The 18,503-nt window shown below is 34.9% G+C and overlaps 2 long non-coding RNA genes across 2 annotated transcripts; both read left to right on the top strand.

The window, feature by feature from the left end:
- Positions 1-7,329: 7,329 nt before the first annotated feature.
- Positions 7,330-14,419, top strand: LOC127841905 (uncharacterized). Its single transcript, XR_008031408.1, has 5 exons — positions 7,330-7,422; positions 10,802-10,938; positions 11,632-11,866; positions 13,997-14,100; positions 14,342-14,419. It is a non-coding gene; the product is annotated as an uncharacterized LOC127841905 (long non-coding RNA).
- A 946-nt stretch (positions 14,420-15,365) lies between these two features.
- On the top strand, positions 15,366-17,351 carry LOC127841907 (uncharacterized). The gene is made up of 2 exons (XR_008031410.1): positions 15,366-15,540; positions 16,324-17,351. It is a non-coding gene; the product is annotated as an uncharacterized LOC127841907 (long non-coding RNA).
- Positions 17,352-18,503: the final 1,152 nt, after the last annotated feature.

Raw genomic sequence — 18,503 nt, 5'->3', positions numbered from 1 at the left:
GTAATAAGATAAATGTTAATAACATAAAAAACTACTGCTAAACTACTGCTACAATGTGAAGAATACAAATGAATATTTTGTCAATTTTACAAAATTTGTTTTGAATGACAGGTGTCTGACTTGCAGTTGAGTACTTAATAGTTATTTTAAAGTAAAAATTCACCAATATGTAAATTATTGCGTAAATATCGCACTAGAATTGATTAAATAGTTGCTAAATATTACAATAATTTCCTACACAAACTTTTGTGCATTTGTTTTGCGTGTAGATATTCACATTAACTATCAATTCATATATTTGCTTTGTGTATATAATTGGTATGTTTATATGTTTTTCATATCAAAATTGCTTGATCTACAAAAATTCGCGACGAGTTATGCATTTTTCCCATGTTTTTACTTGAGGTTCATAATTCAACGAAGATGAAAATTACTAAGATGCCAGATTTAGTTATGTTTTTGTCTCATTTATGGTTAAAGATCAATTAACATACCCATTTCCCAGACTAAGATATTGTTAAAACAATGTATCGCGTTTGCGACTGACCTCTTTTAGGCATTCTAACACAAGCTATTTACTTGTTTTTTTCGAATACTCTGCATATACACACACTTGAACAAGCTGTAGATTACCTAGAACAAAACATATTTGAAACATATATTTATATGTGATATGTAAATGCATGCACAAAGCTAATAATTAATCATGTTTATACACTTTGCGATATTATGCTATAATGTCGGTTGTTTTAAGTGATTAATCATTATGTTAACCATGTTATCTGTCATCTGGAATGTAATTAAGTGTTTTGACATGTATGCGAACTTGATCTTGTTCGATTTGGTGCGGTATATTCAGAATTGAGTCACACTGTTATAATATTCCTGTTATGTACATATTATTTTTAAGTTGGCACCAACAAAGGTCTTACAATTGATCCACATGTGAACTCCCCAGTAAGTATATATACTATAATGTAAGTGATTTAAAATAATATTAAACTACGTGTTTGATAAGTGTTTGCTTTGGTACATATTTAATTATTGGTATTTTTATATAATGATAATGCTGTCAAAATCAGCGGTGATTGTACGTGTATAACAACATTAATTATAACTTTTATATTGTTTTCAACAAATAATATATGGTTGACACATCGACATAAATTTTCAGTGCTTAAAATACACTCTTTCTATTATATTTTATGCAAAAATTAGGTACATAAGTTGGTTTACATAAAGGTAGTTTGAACAAAATACGTGAATTCAAATCTTGAAAAAAGGTGTTTGGTTTGCAAGGAAAAACTAAGCGATTGCCAGTGACTATTTTCCTTAAAATATAATCTGTTATTTCGATAGGTAGAATTAAATGTAAGTTCATTATTAACGTTATACCGTTTTTGGCATTCTCTACTCAAACAAGTGCATACATACTGTATTTTTTAATACAGCACAGGTGTAATGGTATCACAGTTGTAGAATTGGAATTCATATATTATAACAATAAATACTGATCATTATTCAGATTGACCTACCGCCGTAGACTAAGTCACTGGCGCATCAAAATGCATTGTTATCAAGTCGTTTTTCTAGTTTACTTAACTATTTTGTTTCTCAGGCCTCGCCACATTCGTTGTGAAACGTTCATGATTGTTTAAACTTACAGATTTTATTATTTTTGAAAATGCAATAAATGTATTTAAGACAATTTAAGTGAAGTGGAAGTTGCCATGCGTGTGAATGAATTTTCTGATGTTTACCTGTTTCAGGGGATTAAATGCATGAGTTATTTTACGATGTCAGAGTAAGGACAAAGTAAATTTACATTACTCAATCTACATGCATATGGGCAGCTCTACTTTTAGGATAAAAAACTTCATAGTACGTGAAAATCGTGAATATTTTTTTCTGATGGAAAAAAGGAATTAAACAAGTAAGCCGCCTCCCCCTCTCCTTCATTCGGTTTGACAAATAGCGTGGCCTGAAAAAAAATAACATTATTTTAGCATTTTAAGCATTATTGAGCATTTAAACATAAAAACGAAAGCGAAATTAGTTTAAGCGCTCTATGCTTTTATATGCAAAAAACTCTCCAAATAAAGAAGGGAAAAATAAAGCAAAAAGTTAGTTTCCAAGCATAATGGTATGTAGTTACACTATTTGTTTAATCAAGTTGAAAAATATCCCATTTAGATAGAGTATTTGTTAAAAAAAATGTGTTTGATACAATGTTAGTAGAGTTGAATATCTATAAATGTGTATGCGTGTGTATGCTTGTGTGTATGCGTATGTGTATGCGTGCGTATGCTTTTGTGTATGCGTGTGTGTATGTGTGCGTGTGCTTGTGTGTGTGAGCGCGCGCTCATGCATGCGTGCGTGTGTATGTGTGCGTGCGTGTGTGTGTGTGTGCGTGCGTGCATGCGTGTATGCGTACGTGTGTGCTTGTTTCTCTCGGTTTGTGTGTGTGCAAGCCATACATAATTGAAAAAAAAAAGCAAAACAACAAACAGTTACAAAATATACACATGTAAACAGCATAAAGGGAACAAAAGGGACGCGCAAAAGGAAACGTTTTAAAAACTCATGCATATTATTTCATATCTCTTTAAAAAAAACATATACCCATCAAAAAGTACATGTTGTAAATATCCTATTTAGAAAGAATATTTGTTCAAAAGAAATGTGTTAGATACAATGTTAGCAGAGTTGAATATTTATAAATGTGTATGCGTGTGTATGCGTGTGTGTGTGCGGGTGTGTATGTGTGTGTGTGTGTGTGTGTGTGTGTGTGTGTGTGTGTGTGTGTGTGTGTGTGTGTGTGTGTGTGTGTGTGTGTGTGTGTGTGTGTGTGTGTGTGTGTGTGTGTGTGTGTGTGTGTGTGTGTGTGTGTGTGTGTGTGTGTGTGTGTGTGTGTGTGTGTGTGTGTGTGTGTGTGTGTGTGTGTGTGTGTGTGTGTGTGTGTGTGTGTGTGTGTGTGTGTGTGTGTGTGTGTGTGTGTGTGTGTGTGTGTGTGTGTGTGTGTGTGTGTGTGTGTGTGTGTGTTTGTGTGTGTGTGTGTGTGTGTGTGTGTGTGTGTGTGTGTGTGTGTGTGTGTGTGTGTGTGTGTGTGTGTGTGTGTGTGTGTGTGTGTGTGTGTGTGTGTGTGTGTGTGTGTGTGTGTGTGTGTGTGTGTGTGTGTGGTGTGTGTGTGTGTGTGTGTGTGTGTGTGTGTGTGTGTGTGTGTGTGTGTGTGTGTGTGTGTGTGTGTGTGTGTGTGTGTGTGTGTGTGTGTGTGTGTGTGTGTGTGAATGGTGGAAACTCACTACCCGTCTTACGTTACACACCAAACAACCCACTACATATTGGCAACTCACTACACAAAACCTGGTAGTGACTTTGACATTTTGCTTTCTTTTTGCTAAATTTGACATTTTCTTTTAAAAAAAATGTATTTTGACCATGGATTGACTTGGCGGTTTTTATTCACAATTGTGTGTTGTCGTACACTCTTGCGCGATGTTGCCATTTGCATGTCTCACACATTTTGCTCCATTAATTGTGCGCATGCGCGTGTTTTCCAAAATGACTTCCAAGACCGTGATTCAGATGGGGAATTAAATATATGGTATTTGTATGCTGAATACGTTAATTATAAATGCTATATTAGGCGGTTAAATATTTAATGTTCTTCTTGTATGAAATAAAGCGCACGTTGTCTGTTAAACTGCTTCTTTTCGGATATAAACTGATACGATTTGACTAACGCTTGTATCAAAATAAACATTTTCAAAGCTGATCTTTTACAAGTTAAGTGATGTGGAAAAAAAGCTCAACGACAACGTTATCGGAAACATAAAAAAATATTTGATTTCCATTAGTATTTGCGAAATACGATTTAATTGATTGTAGTTTTGTGAAACATAATCGGTTACTGGTCAGTTCGTACCTATTCTAAGCTCGTACCCTTCAGCATTGTACATTGTACAGGTGCTGAACAACTTTGTTGCAGACTTAAATGTTTAGTGCAATAGGTAACTTTACAATTTTCCATCAGGTTCTTCTTCTTCCATGTGATAAAATCATGTCTGCAATGAGACCTCAAAGAAAGAATTTCAAGAACTTGACTCTTGAGGCAATAAGTGGGACGGACTTGTTTCTAAAACGGGATGAAGAAGTGTTTCCAGGCACCCAGAAAAAAAGGTATGTGCATCAATGAAGGAAAGCATTTAATTGTGTGCAGATTCATCATATAGACAAGTTTATTGTATATAGACGAGTTGATTGTTATTGCTTACAAACAGTTTTCTCGCATGCACAGTCACTGGTTGGCAAAAGCGCTGGTTTCTGATGTGGAAAATATATGCAGTTAGTCATGTTTTCATCAGAAAATAAGTAAGAACTTCTAAAATCAATGCGTAAACATAATAAATGAATTTAAGAACTATATCACACCACACCATAGTCTTTGGAATAATTGTATTGTTATTTTTTTTAATAATTAGCCTAAATGATTGAGGTTCACCGTCCATTGGTCTTCAACTTGGAACCCTGTCAACTGTTTTGTGCATATTAAAGTCGTAATTGTACGTATAATTTATAAAAATAAATGCGTAAACCTTCATGAAAAAGTCGTATTTATCTGGAGCTCTGTTAGTTCAAATATACTTGTAGTTCAGTGTGTATTTGTAATACCCTCACTGAACCGTGATTCGCGACCTCAAGCAAACAATCGCAGTTGAGGACTACAACAAAGTGGATAAATAATAAAATATCTACACACGTTTCAAGAATAATCTATTTCCATTTGTATTCCATCAAAAATCCCAGAAATCACAATTAAATGTTCTTGGCACAACTCAATATCAACACAACACATGTCCAGCGTCGGCCATTTTGAATACAACGTTAAATCGCGGATGAGTGTAAAGGTACAAAAAGTAGTTCCAATTAGGCCAGGCAAACATTGTCCAGTGTTTATAGTAACATAAACTTTTAAAACTATTAATATTTTTAACACTAACATATTTTTAACATTAACAGTTTAATTAATCAGGCTTTTTTGTTATTATTCCTCCGAAATACAATGTGGGCACAGGAATGTACCCCCCCTCCTGATGACTCTCACTTCTGAACAGTAGATCAGATGACACCAGTGCAAGCAGGGATGACCATTCTTCTTGCCATCACACTGTGCCCATTTTGTGAATGTGAGGGAAACACACTGTGCCAATTCACCCGGCTGGAATTTCCTACAAACACAGCTGAGTTCGGACGGGTCAGTTTCATCATCTGAGGCTTCAGACTCAGTGCTGGAGTGCACATGATGGCCCAGCCACTGGATTTCTGTTCAGCGCAGAAGTCATGCAATACTTTTTAGACACTGGAGCAGCTTTCTTAGACTTTGCCGTTGGTTTCTTTGATTTCGGTTTAATTTGGTCCTCCTGATGTTCATGAACAGCTTTCATTACATAGTCACTTGTAAGTTCTTTTCCAGAAACATGCCTACTTAAAGTGTTTCTGGGTTTCTTTTCACTGCTGTTGGTCTGTTTGACAGATTTAAGATGATGTTCAATGTGATCAAATAAATCAAGCTTGTCCTCAACAATGACTCCACCTTCTACAGTTCATTCAGTTCTCTGACTGCACATGCCAACATCTGGGGGCCCAATTTCCAGTGGCTCAAAAACTTGTGCTGGAATGAGGCTAGTTTTTGGCACAGCATTTCTGTCGATGGGATAGATTCCAGTGCGCATGAAACCGCTTTGCAGGTTAGTGACATTCAACGCCTTTGCATAGACCTTGCAGGATATTTCACATATGTAGTAGCGCGTGATCGCTGCACTGGTTTCCCTGATGACTTTGTGACATTGTGCGTTGTACATCTTCTGGAAGGGACCATAACACGCAACATCTAGTGGTTGACATAAGTGGCTGGTATGAGCTGGCAGAACAAACAAAATAATATTTTGCTTCTTAGCCCATTCTGCAAGTGTTAAAGACACGTGTGATCTGTGCCCATCCAGTAGAAGGATCAGTGGATGTGTTTCTCTACTGGGGACAAATTTGATGAAGTGTTCAGTTAGATAGCGAGTGAAAACTTCAAGATTTGACCAACCGCTGTCTGACATGGCTGCATCAGTACCAGGAGTTTTGCCTTTTAAAAGGTCCAGATTCAACCTCTGTCCAGAGAAAACAAAGAACGGGGGGACAAATGCTCCACTTGCACTTCCACAGCCTATTATAGTCACTGTCTGACCCTTGCCTGACGTTACTGCTTGCGGCTTAAAGTCTACACTAGAGATGACATGTGGAGGCTTGTGATCAATGGTTACACCTTTTTCATCAGCATTGTAAATCAAGTGTGGTTTGTCCAGTAAATCATGTTTTTGAAGACACTTTTCAAGATTATCAAAATACACATTCACCGTGCTCTCACTTGCCATTTTTGCGCGAGCATACTCCAAACCCCTCGGCTTTGTTAATCGGATTTCTGGCTATCTCTTCATAAACCCCCTCATCCAACTCATGGTCAAGGGTTTATCCTTGGTGCGAATACCAAGCTGGACAGCATACATACTTGCAGCATATACACACTCCTGTTGCGTGTATCCATACCCCAGAGCTGCCATATTCTTGAAATGTTCAACAATTTTAGCCTCCTGGAACTGGTCAAACATGGGAACTTTCCCCATTACACATGTATCTGGGTCAATTTTCAATAAGACCCTGTTTCTAAGTGTGGTCTCTGGAACTTGATACACCCTGGAGGCCTTTAACACTGGCATACCATCTTCCTTGACACTTCTGTAAGCAGCAGTCATTGCCGAGGGAGAGTATAACCTGTATTTGCTGTGAATAGGCTGTGGGGTTTTCTGTAAAAAGTACAAGAAATTTCATAAAAATTAATTCAGAATATAAGAAACCAATGCACTGTTAAACACTTTTCAAAATTTGCTTGGCCTTACTACGAAAATTTCGATGAAGTCACGTGACCTTCATTCACTGATGCAAACGTAAACAATGTCAAAACTTTTGAAACACTGATTTTAGGCACAGCTCTGGGCTTGTTTCCATGGGGATATTTTAAGCATTAAATAAATACATAAATTTAGGATATACATATTGTAACAACAATAAATACCTGTTTAAACCTCATTTTGCCCGGAAAATAATACGTCTGCAAGAGTTGTAGTATATGCAAATGAGATGACGTCAAAATTTCGCACCTGCCGTGACATCTCGCGATATCAAGAAAAAACAAAGATGGCCGCGACCTTACGTACTAGCGATTTTAAGACAGTCGAGGATACACAAATGTAGGATGTAAATTAAAGAGTAAAATGAACTCTAGTGGAGTGTAACCTGCGTTGGGTTCATCTTTCTTTTTAAGAAGACACAAACTCACTAACTATTCCTTCCAGCTGAGAAACCCTAAACCTATTTGTAAGATCTGGTATTGAGGCAACTTACACAGAGTGTGCCAGTATTTTCTATTCTTACTGCCATAACAGATCTTGGGCCACACTTTGTTTTGTCACATATTTTCGCGACCTTCAAAATATTCTTTCTAAATTTTCGTACTTGTTGACGTCAATCCCCTACACAATTCACTCCATACATTAGACACACACGCCATCATTATCACATGGCATACCAAATACCACTTAAGTCTTAAGGGCTTAAGGTGTTAGGTTTTGCACCTTTTTTTATCACTGTTGATTTTCCTGAGTGGATTGAGTAACTCGGATAAGCTATCAATCTATTTCTTTTTAATCCCCCACGCATGGCCATTATGTATCAGTATTGAACATTATTATAAAAGAAAAAGAAGAACGTACAAAAGTCAAATAATTCATCATATTAAAATAATTACATAAATATAAAACATTATTTTATCCTTCAATGGACAAATAAATAAATATATATATAAATTTGGCGCATTGTAGTACACATATTTACATATGTAGCAATGATTTCATCATTTATGTGTCAACAACTTACTCGATTAAAATAAATACCACTGATGTACGACAGGGTTGGCATATTGACCGGTCAATTGAGTATTGACCTGGCCGGCGGTCAATACCCGGTTAAAACCGGTCAATACTGGTCATTATTGGTCTATACTGGTCGATTGAAAATTGTAGCATTTAAACATGACAAAGGAAGAATTTAAGCTATTCTATATTAAATCAATCATTATTCTGTAATTGATAAACTTTTTTTGAGTTATCTATTGTAAAAAAATCTTTAAAGCTGTAAAAAATACTTCTTTATTATTTATGGAAACAGTCTCAAATACAAAAGAACTAAGGCAATAACTTTATCTCAGTGTATCACATCTGTTACTGAAGTATTATTGCTATTGTAGTTACCATAGTATTTCACTGATCTATTGATAGATCTATTTGATAAGCTGATGGACAAACAGAACTCTTGTGTTTTCTTGGGTCATAAATGATCTGGCCCCTAAGCCTTTATTGGTAATAAAATGCATGCTCTGATAGTGACAATGAAGAAAATCTGCCCTTAGGCTATTTCATTTCACTCAAACAAAATGAGATAACTTGCTATTATTGTTATTAATTTAATAGTTACTTCTAACTTGTCTCCTTTCTATATTAAGAGGGTTTTCATATTTATAAGTTCAATTGGTCTTCAAATGAATAAGCAATCAAAGTTCTTGATTTTGGCAACAAATAATGTTTACAATTGTGGGTCTACTCTAGACGCTTCTTTTCAATAATTTCTTTCTTTTAATAATTATTTCTTATAATGTTTTTTTTTATTATCAATGGAAAATTAAATTTTGTATCACTGTTTTGTTAAAGAAATCCAGGCAAGAATACATGACAAGTAAGGGTTGTGTCAAAGGTGCCATGTAAGGCCCTATTTTCAGTTTTGGGTGCCCTAACCTGTATAGGTGAGAAGACTGTGAAAGACTGTGGAGACAGTGGGGCATGAGGAACAACTAATACACAGTAATTGACAGGTTCTTGTTGAATCAAGCACAGAATTTTCTGAGCATTAATAATTCGTTAGAATTGAAAAAAAAATCAATCGACTAGATAAATCGAATTGACTTACTTGACTCATTTGCAAAATTTTGAGAGATTGGCCTACAAATTGCATGAACAGGTATAAAATAGTGGGTATTAATAGCTTAAGACATTATTGGCAACATGTCTGTTTAATTTATATTATTAATATTGTTTAATTAAGCATGGAATATTAATCAAAATTGGGTGTAAAGTTCAATCGACCAGTATTGACCAGTAATGACCACTTTGGGAGTATTGACCGGGGCTGTTTTAATCGGTAAAAACTGCCAGTTAAAACCGGGGGCGGTCGATTGGTGCCAACCCTGATGTACGATGAGCCTTCTATGTTTGTATTAAGGATAATTTTGATACTAGAATGATCGTAATAATTATAAAACATGCTTACAAGGTCATCCTTTAAAAACAACAGAAAGATACAGGTTATCTATACTATATGAGTGACGATGGTGATGATTATGATGATGATGCAGTTGATGATGATTAAAAGTGCAAGCATTCGCTGATTGCATTAAAACATTTATGTTTACTGAACCACCATTTTATTGGATTAGTATTAGAAATATGCAAAAACTTATTGTCTTTTGTTTCTTCAATATTTTAAAACTTATTCATTAAGACGAAGAAAGTGATAAAACAACGCACGACTGCATGCATTTTTCAAGGTTCAAGATACAAGTGAAAGCATTTTTAATCTTGCTTATAATTACTGGACAGACAATCGCCACCTGTTGGGAGGGGGGCAGGCACTTTGGGTCACTAATGTTTATGACACCCGTGTTAATAGTAAGTATCTGCCAAACAAAGGGCCAATTAAACCTCGGCACGAGTGTCGACGCTTGTGAACACATGCAAATTATTATCTCAAAATTTCCCAAAAGGAAGGCATATTCCGTCAATTTTGTTCCAAAATTATCTGCAAGTAAACACATAAAATGAGCACTTTCACTAAACACTTAAAGCGAAAATCAATGTGAATCAATATTTGAGTAGATTTTTTCTTTTGATATCAAGCAATTAAAACGACCTGTAATTCCCAATTGGAACATTTCACAACGGGAATTTTCCCAACTTCAGGGTTTTTCGCGCTAATTTTTTTCAATTGGCATGGTACAAGTACTTTTCCCAATTGGGGAAGAAAAATCACTGAAGTCCGATAAACTCCACATGGTCATGTTACAAATGTAAATGACTGTGTTAAATTTTCAAAATTTCCTATATTTTGGGGAAAATATTCCTTTATTGTTCCTTTATTTTCTTGGTTACGATGTTTACAGCCTGTTTTTTCCCCCAAGATGCGCATTTACAATGTACCTGGATGCTTACCAGTATTTTTCACCTATGCCAAATTTATTGGGATAATTCCTTTAAACCAAAGGCGTTTTCACCTTATTAAACAGAGGCCTATTTCAGAATACTTCACAATTCCAAAAAGAAGTGTTTTTTATCACAATACTGAGCTAAACATTCTCAACTGGAATAAATAAATGAACACTCAAGAGTATAAATTTTCATGTATTTGATCTTTTCTCTTGGGCTCAATAAAAATGCATGTGTGTGTAATCATAAAGATAATGGTCAAAGTACTGTGCCTATTTCTCAACCATGTTTATATTGTTTCTAAAATTTTTAAATTTTGAGAAAATAACGTGCTTATTTTCACAAAATGATCAGACTAGGGTTTCATGACAAATTTGGGTGATTAACACCTGCCCTAGATTGTAATTATAACAATAATATGTTTTCATGTTCTTTAATTATAGGAAGATGTGTGCATACACATTCCCACATCGAAAAGGGGGATATTTTTCTGAAATATGAAGGGATGTTAACAAGGAAGGAGCCGATTGGAAATGACACATATGTGTTTGAATTCCGATTCAAGGGGAAAAAAATGTTGGTATGTATAAATCTTTAACACAAATCATGTTTTTTCTGTAAACCCAGTATGGCCAAACATGTTCTTTTTCTGTAGTGTATTAAAATAGGTTATTTTGTCATAGAAATTTATAAATTCATACACCATACTCTGATACTGTTATAATCATATTACAAAAAATATTGTTATGTGATGGTAATCGTTACTTAAAAATTATACCCTCACAAACAAAGTTTAGGTGGGATATCAGGCATTTCCCCAGGCGCTTTAAGCATCAGGGAGCCCTTGGGCCATAATCTTAAAAGACTTTATTTAATTAACGCACTAACTATGCTCACCAACTTTTGTTGCTGTGATTCTTCAACGTGTTTTTAAAATCATATACAGACACTGTGGAATAAAAAGATTCAACAGCTTTTCAAAAATGTTAAGTTTAAATTTATATGTTAAATAATTGTACTTATTGTCTTACTTAAATTGTACTGTAAGATTTGATTTAGTACCTTAAAATTAAACAAGTTGAATGGTTTATATATATATGTGCCTAGTGTGTTTGCCAATTTCATGACTTACATAGTGTATGTGCCACTGTAGTGACTTGCATATAAATATTAAATATTTATCTATATTTTATATACTATATAGTTAAATATATATATTAATTAACTTTTACAAATCCTAATAAGTTTTATTGTTTATTTCTCTTTCAATTAGGTTTGATGGAACTACAGAAGATGGCAGTTTTGGAAGGCTTGTAAATGACTCCACCAACGGCATTTGTAAAGTGCAGTGCTTTGAAGAGGAGGGTCTATCAAGCTTATAATTTGTTGCCCTCCGTGACATTCTGCCACTGGTCAGATGCTACAGTTGACTGTGCCAGCGTCATCTCTCGTGCAGAGAAGAAGTTGTGTATAATTATGGTGCAGAACCATATCCATGGGGGCAAAAGGTACTTATTAATAAAGAAATGTTTCCTCTAAATGGCCCTTTTTAGCTCGACTATTATATATGAAATATATATAGTAGAGCTATCCTACTCACCCCGGGGTTAGCGTCTGCGTTTGCGTGCAAATGTTAAAGTTTTCGTACTACCCCAAATACCGGTATTTTCTTTGTCCCTTGACATATTGCTTTCATATTTTGCATACTTGTTTACCAACATGACCCCAACCTATAAACAAGAGCAGACAACTCCATCAAGCATTTTGTCATAATTATGGCCCCTTTTCCACGTAGAATATGCAGCAAATGTTAAAGTTTTCGTACTACCCCATTTATGTTCATTGTCCCTTGACATATTGCTTTCATATTTTGCATACTTGTTTACCAACAGCACCCCAACGTATAAACAAGAGCAGACAACTCTATCAAGCATTTTGTCATAATTATTGCCTCTTTTATACTTAGAATATGCATATTATTGATAAATCTATGTTAAAGTTTGCGTACTACCCCAAATATTTCCTATATCCTTTGACATATTGTTTTTATATGTTGCATACTTGTTAACCAACATGACCCCAACCTATAAACAAGAGCAGACCACTGTATCAAGCATTTTTACATAATTATGGCCCCTGTTAAACTTAGATAATTGAACATTTCGCTTAAATTGCCATTTCTTCTTTATTAATGATCACATTTTATTATTACGTTGACAAAACAACACTTACCTGAATACCACAATGGATTCCACCCAAACAATACCCCACGCCCCTACCCAGAATCCCTTCCGCCCCCCAACCTCCCCCCCCCCATTTTTTTTTAAACATCATCTAATAAATTACGCCACCCCACATTATACCCCCTCTCACCATGCATACATCTGGTTGCCATGCCAACCGAAAGGAAAAAATCTAAAAAACTGCAAGGTCTAAGGCTTAGATATTTGGCATGAAACATCGTCTGGTAGAACTCTACCAAGATTGTTTAAAGTACACTGCAACGTCGATATATTGCAGACCAGTATATCGCGCTGACTGATATATCACGCTTCAGCTATGGCTTCCGAAAATCCGACAAGCATGGAAACTAAATGACATGTTTTAATCTGAGAATTCGCTAACTTAAGCAGAAAATCGGTTCTAGCTAGTAACACCCTATATTTTGCGGCCTACTATGGCACGCAGTGAAGCCTGAAAACAGTAGATTAGTGACAGTGTTGTTTGCACACATCTGGGGTTGTTTTTAGCACTTAAGAAAGAACTAATTAGTGTCACTGCATAGGTAATAAAGGCAGTATACCGGTATATAAATCGTAAAATTTCGCTACTGGTCCTTCTGTCTCTGTACACCAAATACATCGCAAAAATGGTAATGGTAAAACTATGAGTAATATTGATTATCTGAACCTGAACTACATGTAACTACAATACATTGAAGTTATAATGTGATCAAAGTCTTCAAGTCATTTTGTGAGAAAGAAATTTAAGTTGTTGTGTCATATTTGCTACTATGTTACATATATTGATAGGTAGCAAACAAAGTTAAGTCATTTAAAGTTACAGTTTTATTTATACAGAGTTTTTTATTCCCCTGACATCTTGATGCAGGACACATAATGATTGTCTTTGCCATTAGTAAATCCGTCCACAGAATGGTCTAGTGCAGGGATTGAACTTAACTGATGGGAGGGGATGGTCCACAGGACCTACTTGTCTGATACTGAATATACTGGTCCCGATAATAAAAAATAATAATAAAACACCAATTTACATTATCACATAGTGCATACAATAGCATAAAAATCAAAATGATTTTCAAAATCCCAAAGTGATAACTCATGACAATACAGGCTTTAGTGGCATGAGTGTTTGTACACACACTATGCAAGTCAGTACACACTATGCAAGTCACTACACAGTACTCACAATGCAACAAGCCAGTACACACTATACAAGTCACTACCCAGTACTCACTATGCAACAAGCCAGTACACACAATACAAGTCACTACCCAGTACACACTATGCAAGCCAGTACATACTATGCAAGTCACTACACATAGTTCATTAAGTTTATGAGTATTAATTAGTACCGGTATTTGTTTGTGTTTTAATAATAAATGTTTAAATCTTCAGGACAGGTTTGATTTATACACTGATGTTGGAGCTTGGAAAAAGCCACTTGACTACATTACCCAGCTCAGGCAGTCTGCAATATTCAAAGAAGTGAGGACTTTGAGGTATACATAATTTGTATGGATCATGGTGATAAAACAACATACATCATAGATAGCTGAATCAGGGCTTTTTCCTTCTGTGAGAATGGCCGTTTTTCACAAATTCACTTAAATTAAACAGGATGGGTCACATAGAACTACACCTCATTGCATTGCTGCATGTCCCTATTCGAATGTTATACTGTCCTCAGTTTTACTTTACACTGTCCTAATTAGATTAGATATTACTTTTTATATTATACAGTTCTTGATGACTGCAGTGTCCATGACTAAGATGTTGAACCAGATGGCCTAGATCCAGAACTGACTACATGGACCAAGGTATTCTTTTCTGTGAAACCTTTTGAAAGAAAAAGATTTCATGTACCTCAGGCTAGTTCAGTTGACAGGGAATTTGTCCATAAAACCCACATTCACAAGTTAGATTTAAATGAAGAAGGAATTTATATTTACCAACAACTAAATGTATAATTGTAATCAAGAAAAGCAGCAGTAAAATTTTTAATGATTAATGTTGATTTTTTTTGCCTGTGGACTTCAAGCACAATTTTGTTCTGAGTGCTGACTACTGTTACATATATGAATGATTACTTGAAACCCAAAATACTGATGGTTTGCTTTGTTGTTTTGTCCTAAATTACCTTTATCAAATAGAATAGAATGTCTACAGTTTTAATTCTGTTAACAAATATGAATATATATGTCATTATTTTCATTGTGTTTCTACATGTTCCCATTTGTAGGTTACACTGATCTGAGTATAAGTTCACACTGTCCTTATTTGGGGTCAGTAAGATTGGATATCAATTTTTATTCACACAATACTGATGAACATTTGGTCATTTGTATACATTCTAATTTTCTATGTCCCTTAATAGTTCAATGTTCAAATCTTCAGGACGAGTTTGCCATATGCAGTCGCTGATGTTGGAACTTGGGACAAGCAGTTTGAATACATTGCCCAGCACAGGCAGTCTGAAATGCTGGAATAAGACATATGGGGGGTGCAAAACAGCATGAAGCAAGGTATTCTTTGGTGTGAAATATGTTGAAAAAAGGTTTACATATACATCAAGCTAGTTCTATTATTTTGGTACTGGTTGATCAACCTCACATGCACAAGTTGGATGACAGTAACAGTCACAATGTTTACATTTTAAAATTAATGCATGTGTCTCAATCTGTTTTCTTATGTTATGTTGTTACATGTACTGTCATGAGTCTGCATCCAAAGTTCCATCGGTTACCCTCTTGGCAGCTACGTATGATTCGGCGTAAAGTCGCCAAGGTTAGCCCAGGCAGCCTTCCGGCACTTTGTCAGAGGCCAGATCATCAGAGATGTGATTGAGAGTCATGAGGTAGCTGCTGTCAAAGATTGGGCTCGGATCTGACAAGCAGCCAATAGTTTGCCTTTTAAAGAGTGCGGCATATCATTCCCACAAGGTACATTTTATAACAAAATGAATAAATACTTGTTATATACATGTGTCACCATTATTCAATTGAGCTGTTCATAATGTTATTATATTTTAATAAGAGTGAACTGCAACCTCATTTTTATTGTACTTTCACCTATATGGAACATGTGTTTGTAAATGTTTTTAATGTTTCTTAGGATTCAAGACAAATAGTGTAAGCATTTTTTTTTGATAATACTATGTGTAATTAGTTAAATATTTTAGAAAAATATGTACAGTACTATATGATTGAATGCATATACTTCACTTTCCTTATTTTATCCGAAGAAGAACTTCAATGTTGAGTTTGTAAATATGTTTTAACATGTTTGGTATTCATATTAGTTGTTGCTATTTTATATGTGTTCTGTTCTTGTAGTTAGTTCATGTACTGTAATAAGGTATTGATAAGAAAAGTTCATTGGTTTGGTTTAAAAATGTATTAAGCATTTAGATGATTAATTACTATTATGTATATCTGTCATAGACTTTATAACTGGCAATTTGTTTTAGATAAATAATGTTGGATTATTTGTGGCTTCAAGGCACAGAAGACATCCCAGATACAGATGATTCCTTGTGTTCCAACATCACATGAAATTATTTCATTTTTGATTGGTAAATGTTTGGACACTAACCACTTTATCAGGATTTAAGATCAAATAAGCAAGCATAGATATACACATATATATCCAGTTCAAACTGTGTTTGATTTCAGTTATTAGTGCTATGTTCATATTGTATAAACCATTAACTTCAACAATTACAGAAGACGTGCATTGCCCCATCTTCTTTGTCCAGCCACCTGGCCTGACTTGTAACAGGTATCGGGATTCCCTGCTGGAGTAGTTGTGTGCTAACTTCTCGGGTTCAACCACCAATGATGGATTTCCCAAGGCTACAGCTACATACTGAAGATGATAGTCAACAGTCAGCTTGTGATGTAAGAAACGGGCATTCAGCCGACGAATATAAACCAGCACATCTTTACTGCTTGCTAGGTATATAGTGACGAGTACATGCAACTGTTTAGTTGTTGAAACTTTTTAATTGTTTTCCCTTGTGTCATCAGTAACAGCATTTAGCCAATGTAAATTTTGATGTATTCGTTATTAAGTTATCATGGAACCTTTGAATAGAATAATGTAAGTGTTAATATCTGTAACATTATTGTTAATTTTATTATTAAGCTAAATAATTTTTGTGTACATTATTCTTTCTTGAAGAAATTTGTGATAAAATGATTTCGCTTTCCAAGCACGTGTTCTTTGTACACATGTTCATGTATTTGACTTTATCTGTTTGTTGTATCTGTTTGTTGTACATTTTTATACTAGTTGGAAACTGTGTAGCGCTATGATTTTAGCAATTTTATTGATAATTTGATAGAAAATGACTGTTCCACAATACTATTTAGTGTCTGTTCATGTCAATCTAGTCAATTAAATTTTATAGTGTTGTGTTTAAATTATTGGAGATTATTTAATGCATGTTATATCAATTAAAAAGTGATATTTCTTACAGTACAAGTAATCCAACTATTATTCTCGTTAAGTGTTACAACTCTGATTGTATATGAATATTGAAAAGTCATATAGATCTAAATATATTTTATGCTGCACAAACTTTGTGTCATGTTGAGTTATTTCTGTTACTATCCTAGTATAAGAAACATACAATTGTAGTTCTCTAGAATTGGTAGTTATTTAAATATTTGTTTTGTTTTATTTGTTGCAGTTTCTTACTGCCTCAATTGTACCAACACATGTAAATAAATACGACAAATTTGCAACACGCTGCTAGGTTATCTGTTGTGATTTTCAATCCGGAACAATAATCAATTAACATAAGAAATGCATTTAATTGTTTCTTTAACAAAAATGTGTAGTGTAAAAAGGTCAGTTGCCTTGGAGATGGGAACCCACACGAGATCCTGATCCAGGGCAGCTCTAAAGGCGAGCCCCTATGGTGCATGTCATAAATAAAGTGACATCTGCCTTCAAAAGCAGATGAAGAATGAATTTTGTTTAAAAGAGCTTTAAACAAGTATTTACACATTTATGTATCAAGACTAATGGAAATAGTAAATGCAGATGACAGAAATAATTGTAAGCAATATTGCTGTTACTGGAAAAATCCTTATAGTGTAAGCAAACACACCTTTCCATATGGAGAGGAAATCCAGGTTCATATCCTGGTGGGGATCCCATATCAGCAGCAACTCGCGTAATGTACATATAAATTATACAAAGAATAGTATGTGTTGTCATAGTGTATGATATTTCATATTCATATTTAAATAGATATTAAGTTTTTGATGATTTTCTCTATCACACACACACATATGCAATATTTATATGTATTTTTACTTCATGTGACTTATCATTAGTATTAAGACACCATCATTAGTTCCACGCTACAAAAAAGGCCCATCACTTTGTCCTGGCAATTAATTATAATTAATACCCTTTTTTGCTTTAAAAAGAAAAGGGTTTGTTTTCAACAATGAACATCTTTGTTTCTACTACAGAATCTGATATTCATATCTTGAGTGTCTTAATATAAGGCAAATACTGAAAAAAATGTGATTTTCATGAAGTATTTTGTCAGTTTTCGTGTGCAGTGCTCTTGAAAAGAGCAGGGAGTCGACCTTGCTGGAACAGGTGCTCACTCTTCAGTCTGCTAGACGGGTAGCGCCCAAGTAACTGCCAGCGCTCATGAAAAGGCAAGACGCCCTGGAGATGGGAACCACTGACTCACAAGATCAGTTCCCCATCTTGAACAGCACTTAAGGCGACCACCTTAAAGCCTACTGTCTGGAATACATCAGTGTGCAGAGCTTATACGTCAAGTTGAAGACTTGCAATTCATCTCATGGACAGTGATAAAACATTTAAACAAAACTGTATAATTATGACTGAAAAATCTAAACAAAAATAAAATGTGTTG

Source organism: Dreissena polymorpha, chromosome 8 (genome assembly GCF_020536995.1).
Source record: "Dreissena polymorpha isolate Duluth1 chromosome 8, UMN_Dpol_1.0, whole genome shotgun sequence".
Lineage (NCBI taxonomy): Eukaryota > Metazoa > Mollusca > Bivalvia > Myida > Dreissenidae > Dreissena > Dreissena polymorpha.
Note: the sequence above shows the minus strand (reverse complement) of the source record. Positions and strands in the feature narration are given on the sequence as shown.